At 39.7% G+C, this 17,972-nt stretch overlaps 1 protein-coding gene across 3 annotated transcripts in view; it reads left to right on the top strand.

Annotated features, from left to right (window-relative positions):
- LOC117402736 (ral GTPase-activating protein subunit alpha-2-like) overlaps nt 1–17,972 on the top strand; it is a 179,479-nt gene that overhangs the window by 142,684 nt on the left and 18,823 nt on the right. The gene's annotated exons all lie outside the window — the stretch shown is intronic.

Raw genomic sequence — 17,972 nt, forward strand, 5'->3', positions numbered from 1 at the left:
ACAGCAAATTATATCATATTAAATTGGTACTGGCTGATATTTTGGGAGTTCAATACCAAACTTGTTGTAAGTGAAGGACTGAAGATTCTGCTTTCTGTCAATGTCCTGCCTTCTATTATGCTTTTTTTTATCATTTTTTTTATTGTCTTCTTACTGTACATAAATTAACAATTTTCTTAGCTCTGCTCTTAAATTCAATGTACATTACCTGAGTTTGATTTACTCTGGAAAAAGTTCTGTTCAGGGAGTAGTTACAATTCCACTTTCATTTGTCCTTTGTTAGAGATCTAGTGCTGAGCATTAGTTCCTTGCTTTGTAAACCATCATCGACATGATTTCATTTAGCAGCACTTTTTGGTTTTCATGCTATCCGATTTTCACGTCGCCATTAAGACTCGCCTCCCCTTAAAAATAATAATAATACAAATACGTTTACTGATTGAGATTGATGTGCTGCCCCTTGTTTCATGGAGCCTCCTCGGTGTGTGAACTTCTGCTCGTGCTTTACAGAATTACTGTCCAGCTAGCCATCTCATCTGTTTCTTTTAAGTACTATTTAATTATTGAATTTTTCTTCATAAGTCCTTTGCATTACATAAAGCCGTTAGTGTACTCAAGTTTTTTTAAATGGATCTCCATGCCGCCATATTTCACATTGATTGGTTCTTGTTTTCTTTGTCAGGGCACCGCAGCTGTGTTAATTAGTCGACCCTGCATGCTGTACTTAGTGCTTACCACTTTAAGCATGCTTTAAATCGAATTATTTTGGTAGTCAAAGCAGTAGCTTCTTAATCATCAATACCAAGGGGGTATTGTAGGGAATGGGGGTGTCGAGTACCAGCACTATATCGTTTCACATCAGTACAAGCCCTCGAGCAAATCAGAAGACCCGTTGAATGCATGTAACCTGGAAGGCAAGCCACCCAGAGCTGTATATGCAAAGACACACAAACCGTGTTCATTTTTTGTTTGTTTGTTTTAATACATATATCTTATGTGCAAGTTCATAACATATGCATTGTTGTACACTGTTAGACTCTCAAAGGAATGTAGTATTCTAGGATTTCTGCATGTCTTCCCATTGAGTGTGTCAATGTTAGTCTCCCTTCAGAATCACTCCAGAAGGTTTCTCTACAGGAAACAGGAAACACTGAAAGGCTGGTGGTTTCAGCTATGTGACTTCACTGTTTCACGTCACCTCATTAGAAAACATGACGCTACACTATACTCCGGTTTGAAGATAACATTTTACTGGTTGATATGAGGACTGTATCCTTACCATGGCTTTTATTAGATGCAAGACATGAAGAGAAATCTCTTTATATAAGAATCTGCATCGCAACCCACCTCTCTAACCCAGGGTGTAAATGTGGGCAACATTTGGAGAAACCCTCTGCAGCTCCTTTTGTTTTACTGTAATGATCATTTCTGGATACCAGCCAACAGAAATTAACCATTGTTTCAAAGATGAAACAATGGTTCATTTCTGTTGGCTGGTATCCAGATATTATGGGGTGCTCTGCTGTTTTCACCTGTATGAATGTGACGTAGGTAATGTTTGTTTAAGTATTTGTTCCAGCAGGTCCAATGTTAGATTGTCTATGTTGGTGTTATTTTAAAACAGAATTAGTTAATTATGTATTAGTTACACATCCATTCCACTTTAAACTGTGCAAAGGCTGTGCTAGCTTTTCTCTCTCCTTCTCTTTTTGTTCTGGTGTAAAGGATGTCCTTGCAGCAGGCATTAGCATGTTTGTTAAAAATGGAATTCAGGGCAGCCGATGCTAGATTGTGAACAAAGATAAAAGTGTGCATCGTGCTGTTTTCCCCACTTCTTTACCGATGCACCCTTTGATGTGGTAATGCTGATTTTCCCTTTTTGGATTCAGAAGTGCTGCCTGTTGTTTTAGCTGTAGAAGAGGGTCTGCCATGCATAGGTGCCTTGTGACAGCTTTGTAGTCAAAGCTTCTCCAAGATGGGATAAGATTACTTTGGATAGAAGTGATCCTTTTCAAACCCCCCCCCCCCCCAAAAAAAAAAAAAAAACCCACTTGAGTTAATAATATTACATAATAACTAGTATGTGATTGTGTGTCAAAATGTCAGTGTTTTAGGATGGCTGAGCAACGTTCTAACTTCACAGACCTTGCTTTTGTGAAACAACTTTTGTTCTTTTACTGAAAATATTGCATCAAGTTTTCTAACATACGTCAGATTGTATAAATTCTCAATGTCCTACACAAAGTAGCCACTTGTAGTCTGGCTAAATATATTCTAAATCTGAAATTTTACGTTGAATTACAGCTTCTGTCAATTCACTTTTTTGCTCACAGCTGCCTGCACTAACATGACAGTGAATACTTAATAATGGGAAACCGTTAAAATAAATCAATATATTTATACCCACTTCACTAGGTGAATGTTGTGGTGAATTGTGTGCCATCTCCAACAAGAGGCATTTTTCTGTTACTTTCCTTAAAATATCTTTGCTAACCTATTTTCATGTTTAAATAAATACTTCAAATATGTAACCATTGTGCAAACCTGGTCACTCTTTATTATTATTATTATTATTTATTTCTTAGCAGACGCCCTTATCCAGAGCGACTTACAATTGTTACAAGATATCACATTATTTTTACATACAATTACATTATTTTTTACACATTATTTTTACGTACAATTACCCATTTATACAGTTGGGTTTTTACTGGAGCAATCGAGGTAAAGTACCTTGCTCAAGAGTACAGCAGCAGTGCCCCCCACCAGGGATTGAACCCACGACCCTCTGGTCAAGAGTCCAGAGCCCTAACCACTACGCCACACTGCTGCTGCCACACTTTAATGTCTAAGGGGTCAGAAATAAAATTCCAGATGTGGCTACTTTGGGATGCAGCAGGTTTCTAGATCCTAATTGATGTCAGTGGGGACAGTGAGGTGGAAAAAATGGCTTTCATATGTGAGAATACCACTCCACCCCATTTTTTTTTTTATTTGTAAGTCTGTAAATGATATGTTAAGGGCTAAACCCGGTGGTCTGGTGAGTCTAGTTTTGCCCGGGCTAGTCTAGTTTCACCAAGGGCTTCTGGGCAAATCCCGAAGTTACCACTTTTTTTTGGCACTCCCCACATACAATCGTGGAAATCTAGATTGGCCCAGAACTTTAAAAAGATGACTAGGAAAAACCCATTTTTTCAGCAGTTTTCACTGAATTTCAGGACTAGCCCAGGCGAGTGTAGTTTTGTCCAACGCTTCAAAATCTATGCTGGGTGAATCTGGTTCGCCCGTACCATTAATTTGGTCTAGTTTCGACCAAAGCTTCAACATTGATGCTGGGTCAATCTAGTTTTGCCTATGCCAATTATTTGGGCTAGTCTAGTTTTGCATTTCTACACTCTCCCCTGCCAGCTTCCAAGTGCATGTCAGGTTACCTGCCTCACCTCCACTTCTGATAACAATGTAGCCACGCTGTGCAGGGTTTCCAGTGGCAGTGCTGAAAAGGCAGGACTAATAAAACCACTTTTTTATTAACTCTCTCTTCCAAAAAGTCACGCTCCTTCATAGCGCAGGAAAACTCACCACACACACACACACAAAAGACAGAGAAATAGTATGTCAATTGTTCATGTTCAAATCTTCTTTTGTTTCATCTTCATTAAAATTAAGTTAAGATTGTAACAGGGTCAGTAATGCCCCCTGTTATATTTCATGTATTTGTTTGTCACTTGAATGTTTTATTTTTATAATTGTAAACTTTGATTTGATTAGTGCATGTTTCTTTTATATATTATTGACTAGCACTTTGTAATTGATTTATCACTTTTTAGCAGCTTCTCCACTCAGTCCCCTTGTAATGCCTTGACAAATTGAATTCTTGGTAGTATTATGCACCTGCATATAAATAGCCCACATGGCTTGTAAATGGGATGGCCATCCTGGGGTTTTGTGTCTGTTTGTCTGTCCTTTGTTTATGGTTTTGTTCGTGCAGGAGTGGGAACACAATTGTAATGTTTGGAACGGAGAGTAACAGGGAAGTAAAACGAGCCTGTATGGACTTTCCTGACGAGGTATTCAGCTGATGTACAATGTGCCGGTTTGAACAACCAGCCCCGTGTCTCTTGCCTTTCCAGCACTGCCGCTGGAAACCCAGCACAGCGTCGCTACATTGTTGTCAGGAGTGGAGGTGAGGCAGGCCCCCTGGCACGCACTTGGTAGCTGGCAGGGGAGAGTGTAGAAATGCAAAACTAGACTCGCCCAAATAATTGGCATAGGGAAAACTAAATTGGCCCAGCATCGATGTTGAAGCCTTGGACGAAACTAGACTCACCTGGGCTAGTCCCGGAATTCAGTGAAAACTGTTGAAAAAATGGTTTTGCCAAGTCATCTTTTTCAAGTTCTGGGCCAATCTAGATTCACCCGATTGGACGCGGGCGAGTGACGAAAAACTAGTGGATTCGCCCGGAAGCCCTTGGCGAAACTAGACTGGCCCGGGCAAAACTAGACTCGCCAGACTCGGGTTTCACCCTTAACATATATAAATACATATGTGGATTTATTTATTTAACTATATACTGTACATTTAAACCGTTCTATACAATGGTGCCCAATGCTGTTGACGTTCCATTCATTTCAATATTGTTCCCCAGAGTAGCATGCAGTAGATTTTGATTCAGTGTTTTAACTCTGGAGTGGAACGTAAAGGTTCTTGGTCCATAGCCCACACTGAAGATTGAGTCTGGAATGACAGGTTGTCTAGAAGCTGTGATAAACCCAAAGGAGCCCAAACCAAATAACAAGAGAGACTGAATGCCTGTCGAGACTTCTCACCAAATCTTTTCTTTACTCAATGAATCATTTGAAATTGTAGACAAATGATAAAATACATATGAACATTGAAAGTTATGTCATTAATAACACATAACATGTCATCACATCATGCCATTGCATTTTTCATGTCAGTATTAGGGGAAATATATGGTACTTCCAAGTTTCTTTTGTATGTCTTAGAAAGGATCTAGTAGAGATGGATGTATATAATGTAAGTCCAGAACATTAGCCTAGATACTAAGCTGGGACCATTACAGTTTTCAAGTCAAGACTAAAAACGCACTTTTATAAAATGGCTTTCTTATCTTAGTGGGTTTAATGTAACTTTAAAGTTGCTGCTTTTGTATTGTTATGTGTATACTGTTTAAATGGTCTGGCACTTGTATGTGTGACATGCTATACAAATGTATTGTGGTTTGTTCTTTTTTCTGCTATGTACTGTACAGTGCTTTGTGATACTTTTGTATAAAAAGCGCTATATAAATGCAAGAAATAAATAAATAAGTATAACCCACAATTGAATTATGTCATTCTACAGAGATCTTCATTTTACAGAGTTGTAAGCTACATTGTCTCAGAACCAGCAAAAAACACAATGTCTGCAGTGAATGAATAGGCTTCTGTGTGGGCAGGTTGAAGAAAGACTGGCTCTTTATTAACCCTAAAATGACTAGCTAATGTGATTGAAGTACGACCACCTGTCAGGGAGATTGTACAGTCAGCTGCCACTGAAGGCCTGGAATAGGGAGTACCAGGTGTTCTGCTCTGGCCGCCTAATTGTTGCCATGTAATAGCCTGCCTGACTGCACAGTATGGCTTGGGGCTAGGATTAAAAAGCTGTTGCCAACACAGAAGTCTGTTCTCTTTCTTCCTATTATTTATACTTTTCCTCTTTCTTGAGTATCACAGGATGCCTAATCAGCTCAGGTAAAGCTCATTCAGCATGCCTTACTCAAGCTGTGCTTTTTTTGTGTGTGTGGGGTGGGAACTCAAGTAAGAAACTGCAAATACTGTTACGCTATTTTTCTGAGTAATAAGCCTAGTTTAGCAGCTTTACTCAATGTTGATAGTGCCGATTTTAACTCCCATCTGCTTAGAAATGCAGCTATCCTAATTGCAAAAAGCAGCAGACAGACGCTATTGGAAGTGATGTCAATCAAAAGTACCCTGCAAGCTGGCCCCTAAACTGTCCAAAGGCAACGCTTGAAGAGCTAGTGATTTTACTTGTTTTGTGTTTTGTATATATAAAATCGGTTTTATAATCCGTAACTCAAACTTGCTTATCTCCAGAGTGAATTGTGCATTAATGCACAAAACACAGTAGAAAGTTCCCGAATTTGAATGCGAATAAATGGGGTTCCAATTAAATAATGCTGCTAATAATAAATAATTTAATTATGTGGCTGTGCATTATTATTATTATTATTATTATTATTATTATTATTATTATTATTATTATTATTATGTATTTATTTATTTCTTAGCAGACACCCTTATCCAGAGCCACTTCCAGTTGTTACAAAATATCACAATACAAAGTATCACCAAAATATCACATTACACAATATCACATATACAGATAAGAGCAGTTATAAAGTACAGTAAAATCAGTAAAAAATAAAAAAAGCTCAAATTCAAATAAGAGCAGAATAAAGAATACAGTAAATAATTACATTTACTGTATAATTACATGCATTGGCCTTCATGTCAATGCTCACAGTCGAACACCCCAGTACCCTGCTCATTGTCTTTTTAAATGCAGCATTTTTGACATTGACAGATTCCTATAGAAATGTTTACAGGTTATAAAAATGTCAGTCACCTAATCAGAGTTTTTGACACTAATTACTTGCCCAGAATCATGCTTTTTGTGTTTCCCTGAGTCGGGAACAGCAAGCCTTCGTTACATACTTCTATTTTTTTACAAATTGAAAAATATGATTAACAGGTTAGATTTTTTTCCAGCGTTTGACAGAAAATGTAAAGAGTTCAGTCCACTGATTGAAGAATGTAGTGTTCAAGCGAGTTGACTTTTTCTTGACAGGCCTAAATATTTGAAGACACCTTGTTCTTTGACCCCTGGCCTCTTGTAACTGTGTTACATGAGAACACAATAGTTCAGACCATCTGCATCTCCAGATACTTCATTAGTACCCTCATTAAATCCAAGCTAAGGGCTTATGAAATGTGTGTCTCAATTCCCTTTGCATGACAAAAATGTCTTATTCACTATAAAAAAATGTTTGTCTCTGAATGGGTGTACGGATGCGCTTGAACCTAAAATAAACAAATGGTTCTGTATTAATACATTGCAATCATTCCTTCGCAGATGCCATCAGCATCATTAAAACTGAAGCTTTCCCTTTAATAATGAATTAGCATTCTGTGGAACATTGTGCAGTATTGTTAGTTTAAACTACAGTCCTTGGCCTTACACAATAATGTTGTGCTCCTACGGCAATTGCAATGTCACTCTCTTATTTTAATGGGGTTGGCTTTGTGCCTTGTATTTTCAGGAACAAGCTTATAAAATAAAAATGGGTTAGTGCAAACTCAGACCATATGTTGGCAAAACTGTACTGTGTATTATGAAAGATCAGCTGCCTTTTTTTCAGCAGACAAAATATTTTGAAGTTGTTTGTCTGGGGCTGTGTTTGTGGTGTTTTTCAATGTCATTTTTTGACCCAGGTATTTTTTTTTTTTGTGTCAAATTGAAATAATTGTGGGGACACTGAGCAGGAACACACTGAAGAACATATTTTAGAAATATATTAAATGATCCATTTGTATTTGCCTTTTTCTGTATCTCTGTTTGCTATATTTTTCCCCAAATATTTGTTTTTTTGGTACAGTAGTCTCCAGCTAAGAACACCCCTCGGGAAGCAAGCGAAGTGTTCTCTTAGCCGAAGTGTTCTCTAAGACGGAGTGAGCCACCAGACACAGTAAATAAATAAATATGTATTGCTTGTCGTGCGTCAACATATGTAAGAGATATGTAAGTAAGAGAAAAGCAATAGGCAAGAGTATGTTAAAGTAACAGACAATCTAACATTAAACTAACTGTCAAACTAAATTAACACCGCACCACTACGCATGTTAAAAAATGCAGCAGATTAATTATGAATACATGTACAGGAGCAATATTCAAGACGCGCACAAAATTATTTAACAGAATGGTGAAGCAACTCACTAGAACAGGAAACACCAAATTCGTCAGTGATTTTTTTTCTCGAACAATTTCCAACTTTTTGTAGCAAGAGAAACAGCTGCGCATTTTGCCGTTTTTGTTTACGTGCCATTTTGTAGCGATGAGGTGTACTCGTGGAAATCAGAATACAAAACAAGGCAATGATCTGGAAAGATTGAATAAAATCAGTGTTCCTCAAGACACTCTCGCAATGACAAGTCCATTTTGAAACGATTGAATAAACCATTTGAATTTAAGTTTTATGATGATGAGTTATCAGGTTACAAAACAGTACTGTATCAGTTGTGAACGAATTGCTAGCGGTGCCAAAAATGATCTTTTAAGCAGAGTTCCTGTTCCTGTATGCAGAGCATTTGCAATGGGGGAAAAATCAGTTTCACCACAAGGTTGTTCTCTTGGGGGTTAAATAGAAACCCTGGTTCTTGTCTCTACTTTTATTAGTGAATCAGACCCATAGACATGTTTGTGTCATAGAAAGTACCATGCAGTGAGGAAAGACTTGGGTATGTAGTGGAGGTAGCCGCACGTAGCCATGAGTTTTTCATATATACAGAAAAAAAAGAATCTTCCCACTGGTTATTGCTATTCAGAATCTGGGGTTAAGTAGAGGGTGTCTGTCTGGCTATCCAGCCCATCTGTTTGATGTATATTTAGAGAACTGCTTATCTAGCTATCTAGTTATGGAAAAAACTGCATGCATATTAAACCTTAATTTTTCTATGTGCATTAATGGATGAAGGTCACCACGCTCTACTTTTCCCAAGTCACTGATCTGCCTTTATTTTGTACTACCAGTTGTGTTGAGGGATATGCATCACAGACCTACCTGTTAAAATGTTTTGTTAATTACATTGTGATAGTAATAAAAACAACTACAAAACCTTTTTTGTGCTGCTGTTTTGCACAATTAGATGGAAGTAGAATGTGCCTCCCTGCCTTGACAATGTTGCAGGAGAGCTGCCCTGGGAGCTGTCCTCAGCACCACTGAGAAACACAGTAGTGCAATGTCTGGAACTGACACTACAGCTACAACGGCTATGTAGAAACCTGGGAAACACTTTAGTTTAGGGAACCATTACAAGTGATTATAAATCATCTGTAAACACGATATTAATTGTGCTATTAACAATTCTTGAACATCGTTAGAAATAATAAGACTATTATTAAACACTTCTGGCAGTGTTTTTTTATTTTGTTTTATTTTGCTATAATCGCTTATAACAGATATTGTCTGTCTGTCTGTCTGCCTGTCTGTCTGTGTCTCTGTCTTCACATGTCTGTCGCACCAAATGTTCAGGCCTGCTTTGCTTTTGCAATACAGTTAGTATACACTTTTGCCGGTTATAATGGATCCCTAAACTAAAGAGTTACCGTAACCTGTAAGCATCGTTTATGTACAATGGTGCCTATTGTTTATTAAATTAGATGGATTTGGCAGAACTAGAAGCAGCCGCCTATATTGTCCATCTTAATATAAAGGACTGCAAATACCCTGGCTGTCTGACAATCCTGACATGTTAGCCCCTCAACCTGTTGACTCTTAACCCTCTTTCTAAAATAAGATCCTGTTTTAAAAGGATATTTTCCTGTTACAGGGGGACAATATTTTGAGGCTGCTGCCTCAGTTCCAATGGAGTCATGAAAGACAGCGAAGGTTGCAAAAGAAAACGGCAACGAGCAGTTAATAAGATGCTCTGTAATAAGACTCTTAAGCTTGATGACTGCTGATTACTTGGCTTCATCACAAGTTTTCATATTTTATACAGTCTAAAAATGCCTTGAATTCACTGATGATGGTGATTGGTATTTATTCGTGAAATGATGTCATCCCTTAATGTCAATGTTCGTAACTCTTTTAAAGAGATATAATTGAGAGCCCTGGATGTCAACAGTAAATGGTAACAGGCAGTCTCCCAAAAGGTTCAATTAACCTGCACTTACCCTATTGCCCAAGGTCTGTGTGGAAAGGACAATTAGCAGATTTGTTGAAGTAGGTATATCTTGTCAGATTTGAGTGTGATTATAAACTGTAATGAAGCTCAGGGGGAATCACGGCATGGTTACATGTGGTCTTTTTATCTCCCCCTCGCCTTCCTCCATGCATCCCCTCGTTGATCACCTCACTCCGTGAACAAGCAAGATAATTAGACTACGCGACCACTGGCAGCTGCACACACACTGATAAAATGGGACAGATACATTGTTATACTGATCTCAGCGGAGGGATGACCTGGGGATTTGTCTCCTGTAATCATTGAGACAGAGAAGCTCCAGATCCTTCAGCTGGAATGAGCTTTAACATGTACAGGAGGCCGTGCGTGACAACAGGTCCCTTTCACACATTCCTGACAAGTTCTAATCAACACCTGCTTTGCCAGCATTGATGATGGCTTGCAGGTACCGGGGCTCTTCAGTGTCAACCCCAGGGCAGATAGCACATTATTTCTCATTGTGGAGTTCACAACGTTTCAGCTCATGTGGATGATGACTCAGCCATGGTGATTCTGTTTGTGTGCTATCTTCAGACATCATTTTAGAGAAATATACTCATGACTCATTCATGGGCTTGCATTCATGTGAATTAAACAATGTTGCAATTTTGTGGTTTTGAATAGCATTTTTTTTTTGGCGGGGGGGCGGATAAAGGACAAGATATATATATATATATAATTTATATTTAGCTACATGGTAGCATGAACTTGTCCTGGGTGATGTATTTACTGTTGCCATTATAGCAACTTAATCTATATTCTCTGGTCATACACCTTTATTGAGGCCCCTGAGGAATATGTATCCACCAGAAAAAAACTTTTTACATTTTTTTGTTGTTGTTGTTGTTGTTGTTATTGTTTTTACATTTACCGGTATCTAGAAAATTCATCATCCAATGGTTATAAAACCAAGACATTCATTATCACGAGTGTACCACAAATGAAGAGTATAATTGCTCTCTCTACTGCCATTATTTCTTAATCTCTGGAGGCTTTGCAGTGTTTAGAAGAAACTGAAATGTCGAGACTGCTGTTGAAGTAGTATAAAATATATGACTACTGCTGTTGATCTCCTGTGGGGAATTCATAACTCACTACAGGGATATATAGTACAGTAGTGGTGGTGCGCATGTATGTCACGCAGTAGAGAACAACAAATTAAAGAAATGATCTGCAATTTGCAATGTAGGGACTCATAAGAAGCCTTCAGCTTAAGACTCAACACATTGGAGAATTAAATAAAACAGCATGGTAGAAGCTGCATATACAGTCATCTATGGAAATTGTTGGCTCACTAGCAACAATATTAGATATGCCATGTTGGGCACTTTGTTTTGAATACTGAGTGCATTACAGTGAGACAGCACCCTGTGAATACACCCTTGTTAAAATAATACTACTACTAATAAAAAAAAAACTGTGTAGAACAACCTATTTAACAGCCAGCTATACAGAACAGCATTGCTCGTTGTCCTAATTATAAAATACCTGTTGGTTAATAATCAGTTCATTTGCTTATTGGGAAGTAATTAGGATTATAGTGTTTTCAGTAATGCAGCTTTGCACAGGCTCTGCACACTGTGTCCTGCTGCAGTCAATGTTAACGCTTCATTAAGGCCTCTGAGCTGATGACATTAATTAGATGCTTACAGCATCCTAATGACTTGCAGGGACTCATTCCCTTTTAGGTTAAGGGCATCTGTGGTATGTCTGTAATGCTTGCACCTTTTGTTATTATTTATTTATTTCTTAGCAGACGCCCTTATCCAGATTTTTTGGATCCTTTGTGCTGGCAGAGGGCGATTTATCACGCTGATACCAGCAATGTTTCAGAGGGTTACTTTTCTAAGGATAACTGTGTACATTAGAATACACATGGGCTGCCATAGAAGGCTATCGTCGTTTACTAAATGTGTGCATTTATCAGGGATTTAGAAAAGATTCAGCGGGAATTATAGCTACATAACCTGTTGAACTGTTTGTGTCTGGTTTGTACATGATGAGACCTTTACTTCCTGACTGGGAAACACCAGTATTGATAAGCCAATGCACAGAGGATATTTTCGCTTTATACAGTGCCTTGCATAAGTATTCACCCCCCTTGGACTTTTCCACATTTTGTAGTGTTACAACCTGGAATTAAAATGGATTTAATTGGGATTTTTACCATTTGATTTACACAACATACTTAACACTTTGAAGGTGCAAAATATTTTTTATTCTGACACAAAAGTTAATTAAACAAAAAAAAAAAAGACATTTGTTGGTTGCATAAGTATTCACCCCCCTGAGTCAGTACTTGGTAGAAGCACCTTTGGCAGCAATTACAGCTGTGAGTCTTTTGGGGTAAGTGTCTACCAACTTTGCACATCTGGATCCTGCAATTTTTGCCCATTCTTCTTGGCAAAATTGCTCAAGCTCTGTCAAGTTGGATGGGGACCGTTGGTGAACAGCAATTTTCAAGTTTTGCCACAGATTCTCAATCGGATTGAGGTCTGGGCTTTGACTGGGCCATTCTAAGACATTCAGGTTCTTGTTTTTAAACCACTCCAGTCTAGCTTTGGCTGTGTGTTTAGGGTCATTGTCCTGCTGGAAGGTGAACCTCCGCCCCAGTCCCAGGTCTCTTGCAGACTGAAACAGGCTTTCCTCTAGAATTTCCTTGTATTTGGCTCCATCCATCTTGCCCTCAATCCTGACCAGTTTCCCAGTCCCTGCCGATGAAAAGCATCCCCTTAACATGTTGCTGCCACCACCATGCTTCACCGTGGGGATGGTGTTCTCAGGGTGATGAGCAGTGTTGGCTTTGCGCCACACATAGCGTTTTGCGCTAAGGCCAAAAAATTTAATTTTGGTCTCATTAGACCAGAGAACCTTTTTCCACATGTTTGCTGTGTCTCCCACATGCCTTTTGGCAAAATCCAAACGGGATTTGATATTGGTTTTTTTTCAGCAATGGCTTTCTTCTCGCCACTCTTCCATAAAGCCCAGCTTTGTGGAGCGTCCGGTTTATAGTTGTCCCATGGACGGTTTCTCCCATCTCAGCTGTGGATCTCTCCAGCTCCTTCAGAGTTACCATTGGCCTCTTGGTTGCTTCTCTGACTAATACCCTTGTTACCTGGTCACTGAGTTTTGGTGGACGGCCTTCTCTAGGCAGAGTCACGGTTGTGCCATATTCTTTCCATTTTTTAATAATGGATTTAACGGTGCTCCGGGGGATGTTCAAAGTTTGGGATATTTTTTATAACCCAACCCTGATTTGTGCTTCTCCAGAACTTTATCCTGGACTTGTTTTGATAGCTCCTTGGTCTTCATGATGCTGTTTGTTCAGATATGCTCTCTAACAAAATCTGGGGCCTTCCAGAAACAAGTGTATTTAATCTGAGATCATGTGACACTTTAATTGTACACAGGTGGACTCCATTCAACTAATTATGTGACTTCTGAAGGCAATTGGTTGCACCAGAGCTTATTTAGGGGTGTCACAGCAAAGGGGGTGAATACTTATGCAATCAAGACTTTTCAGTTTTTTATTTGTAAATAATTTTGAAAAATATGTAGATTTTGTTCCCCACTTCGACATTATGGACTATTTTTTGAAGATCAATGACAAAAAATCCTAATTAAATCCATTTTAATTCCAGGTTGTAACACTACAAAATGTGGAAAAGTCCAAGGGGGATGAATACTTATGCAAGGCACTGTACAAGATTCAGAGTTATTATTATTATTATTTATTTCTTAGCAGATGCCATTACCCAGGGTGACTTACAGTTATATACAAAATAATACACATGGAGGGAGTTGTAGTAGTCTAGGCAGGAGAGTACCAGGGCCTGGACAAGGAGTTGCGTGGAGTAGTTGGTGAGGAACGGTCAGATTCGTTGTATGTTGCTCAGGAAGAATCGTCAGGTGCATGCTAGAGTGGAGATGTGCTTGGAGTAGGAGAGGCAGGGGTCCAGGGTTACTCCAAGATTCCTAGCTGAGGAGGAGGGAGAGAGCGTGGTAGATTCCAGAGGAATGGAGATAGAGAGATCAGAGGAGGGGGAAGATGAGGAGGGGAAGAAAAGGAGGTTAGATTTAGAGAGGTTGAGTCTGAGGTGATGCGAGTGCATCCAGGAGGGGATAGCAGACAGACAGGTAGAGATACGGGAGGGGATGGTAGGATCAGGTGGGGGAGGAAAGGAAGATCTGAGCATCATCAGCATAGAAATGGTATGAGAAATCATTGGATACGATGAGGGGGCCGAGGGAGTGGGTGTAGAGAGAGAACAGGAGAGGACCCAAGACTGATCTTTGGGGGACTCCTGTTGAGAGAGGGTGAGGTGTGGAGGTTGAGCCACGCCAGGTTACCTGGTATGTGCGGTCAGAGAGGTAGGAGGAGAACCAGGCCAGAGCAGTGCCAGAGATTCCCAGGTCAGCGAGAGATAGAAGAATAGAGTGATCGACAGTGTCAAAGGCAGCAGAGAGATCGAGGAGAATTAGGACAGAGGAGAGAGAGGCAGCACAGGCAGAGTTGAGCGAGTTACTGACAGACAGTAGAGCAGTTTCAGTGGCGTGAGCAGAGCAGAAACCAGATTGGAGAGGGTGGAGCAGAGAGTGGTTAGACAGGAAAGCAGAGAGTTGGCGGTGTACTGCCCGCTCGAGGGTTTTAGAGAAGAAGGGTAAGAGGGAGACAGGACGGTAGTTCTGGAGGGAGGTGGGGTCAAAGGTAGGTTTTGTGAGGGGGATGATAGAGGCTTGTTTGAAGGCAGAGGGAAAGAAGTCAGAGAGGAGAGAGGTGTTGAGAACGGAGGAGATGAAGGGGAGTAGAGCAGGAGCAGCAGCTTGAAAGAGGTGAATGGGGAGGGGTCCGGGGCGCATGTGGTGTGATTGTGGCCCTGGAGGAGGGAGGAGAGATCAGAGTCTGGGAGGGGAGAGAAGGAGGGTGAGTTAGTAGTGTGGGATTGGATATAGGAGCGTTTAACAGAGGAGAGAGTAGAAGAGAAGGAGAAGAGGAGGGAGCGGTAGAGGTCTAGGGCAGCCGGGAGTTTGGTTCTCTTCAATTTCTTTTTAACAGAGCACAGTTTGGTTCTTGCCGAGCGGAGCACAGAGGAGAGTCAGGGTTAGGGAGGGGAGGGGCGGGCAGGTCGGGAGCTTAAGGGACAGAGGGAGTCAAGGGGGGAGGTGTGGGAGGAGAAGAGGGTGGAGGTAGCAGAGTCTACAGAGAGTTGGGATAAGGAGTCGATAGGAGGAAGGTGAGAGAGAGCGGTGGAGGCAAGGAGGCTGTGTGGTCCAGTGGTTAAAGAAAAGGGCTTGTAACCAGGAGGTCCCCGGTTCAAATCCCATCTCAACCACTGACTCATTGTGTGACCCTGAGCAAATCACTTAACCTCCTTGTGCTCCGTCTTTTGGGTGAGACGTAATTGTAAGTGACTCTGCAGCTGATACATAGTTCACACACCCTAGTCTCTGTAAGTTGCCTTGGATAAAGGCGTCTGCTAAATAAACAAATAATAAATAAAAGGACAGGGGGAGAGAGCGGAGGTTACGGCGAGAGGTGACAGTGGGGGTATGTGGAGTAGGGAGAGAGGGGAGAGACATAGAAAAATAGATGAAATAGTGATCAGAGAGGGTGGAGGGGCAGCAGGCCCTGGAGAAGGTGAGGTCCAGTTGACGGCCAGCTTTGTAGGTAGGAGGAGATGGAGAGAGAGAAGTTGAAGGAGTGAAGGAGAGGAAGGAATCCGGCAGAGTGTGTGGGGCTGGAGAGATGGATATTGAAATCACATAATAATACTTTATTTATAAGTAATGTATGATATTAAAACCCATGAGTTATGGTACATTTGTTTGTAGTAAATATGTAACTGGTAGAAAGAACATTATTTCACACAGTATAAAAAATGAAAAGATAGCACTTAACTTCCATAGCACAGGTGCTGAATAGCAGTGTAAATACATTTTAATACCTAATGTAAATGGCCTTGTGAACTTGTTGAAAATAAATGGTAACACAGTGGTTCCCAATCTTTACCATCACTATCATCAGTTGTTTTATTTGTCTGACTTTCTTTCAAAACCAAACCAGCCTTCTGAGACTTTTTGAATTCTGGGTCAGCCATGATAATGACCATCATGGATTGAAATTACCAGTAGTTTTAAGGTCATGGGGCAGTGGCTAATTTATATTTAGTGAACATTAGCCACCAATGATTATACACAATCTCTGGTAGTTTAACAAACAATCTTTCTAAAAAAATAATTAAAAACACACTTAAGCAATTTCAAATATTTGTTCATGACAAAAGTATTGGCACGTCTACATTAAAAGTCTGTAAAAATGTAATAGAACTATTTTCCAAATATATTCATTGATTGAAAATCATTACACAGTAACTAAGCTGCATTATAAAGTCAATAGCCATTAAAGGAGGTAATCATTTCCAACAGCTGTTGAGGAAGAACGTTTTGGCAACACAGCAGATGATGATCAAGATAAAGGAGTTGGATTCACCTTTGAGAAAACTACAACAAAGGAAATAGCTACAAAACAGTATCAAAGAAGAATGGAATACCAAAATCCACAGGCAGAGCAATAATCAAGAAGTACCACAGAACAAATTCAACAGAAATGCTTGAAAGAAGTGGAGGTCCAAAGAAAATTACGGGGACAACAGGCAAGCCGAGCAGCTGAAAAAAAAAAAAATCCAAGACCTCGTGCCAATCCACTTTTAAGAATTCTGCCAAATAAAAAGAAAAAGAGAAAATTCATAAAACAAACTCTCTTAAATCAGCCAAGAAATATGAACAGGAATCTGAAGCATTCTTCAACTAAATTATTTGGCCTAATGAATCTAAAATACAATTTTTTCCCCCCAAAATGGACCACAGTATGTTTGGAGAAAAAAGTGGAAAACCTCCAATGAAGCAAACCTTGTACCTACAGTGAGACATGGAGGTGGTTGATAAGGGTACGGGTTGCTTAGCAGTTCAGGGACTGGAGATATTCATGTGATTGAAGGTCGAATGAATGGAGCCATTTATCAAAACATTCTACAAAGTGCAATGATGCCATCTGCTCGTAGGCTGATTGGCAGACAGTTTATCTTCCAACACGACAACAACCCAAAGTCAACTCTAGAATTCAAAAAAATGTTCGGGAACGGCCTTCATAGTCACCAGATCTCAATCCAACAGAAATGCTTTGGACTGATCTGAAAAAAAGCTGCAGCCAGGCATTGTGTATCCAATCGGTCTGAGCTGAAGGAAATATGCAAGACGGAACGGGCCCAGATTTCACCAACAAGATGTAACATAGTGGTTAAGAATTATTATAAATGCCTGAAAGCTATAGTAAAAGCAAAAGGAGGATACACAAAATAATACAGCAAGGGCACCAAAACGTTTGTCATGAACAAATATTTGAAATTGCTTCAGTGCTTTTTTTTGTTAAACTACCATAGATTGTGTATTTTGGTCTTTGTCATATTAATTAGTGGCTAATGTTCACTAAATGCTTGTAAATGGAACATGTTTTCTTGAATTATCTTATATTAAGTGTAGGGTACCAATACTTGCGAAGGTACTACAGTGAGCAAGTACTTCAGATATGAAGTACTGTAGTATTTTTAAACTGAAAAGCATATTTAGTCATAAATGGCATGTTCTTTTATAGCTCTCAATTAAAAAGTGTATGAATTGCTTGGGTATTCTACGTTTTTAAGGGTATTCGGTTCATTGTCTCTTGAGCCAGTCCCTGACCTTTTTACCTGCAAATGCTCTGTTAAAAGCTCCATTAGTAGAAGAGTCCTGCAGTGCTTGCTGAAGTATACCTAGCACCAGGTTTAATGTCTCAGATGACAGATTATAAAAATAAAAAGAATGTAACCTTCAAAATCAGCTGCTCACAAAGGTGAACAAGAGTCCAAAGAACACAAAATCAACTACGCAAACAGAAAAAGCAACTGCTC

The sequence above is a fragment of the Acipenser ruthenus genome, chromosome 5, assembly GCF_902713425.1.
Source record: "Acipenser ruthenus chromosome 5, fAciRut3.2 maternal haplotype, whole genome shotgun sequence".
Taxonomy (NCBI): domain Eukaryota; kingdom Metazoa; phylum Chordata; class Actinopteri; order Acipenseriformes; family Acipenseridae; genus Acipenser; species Acipenser ruthenus.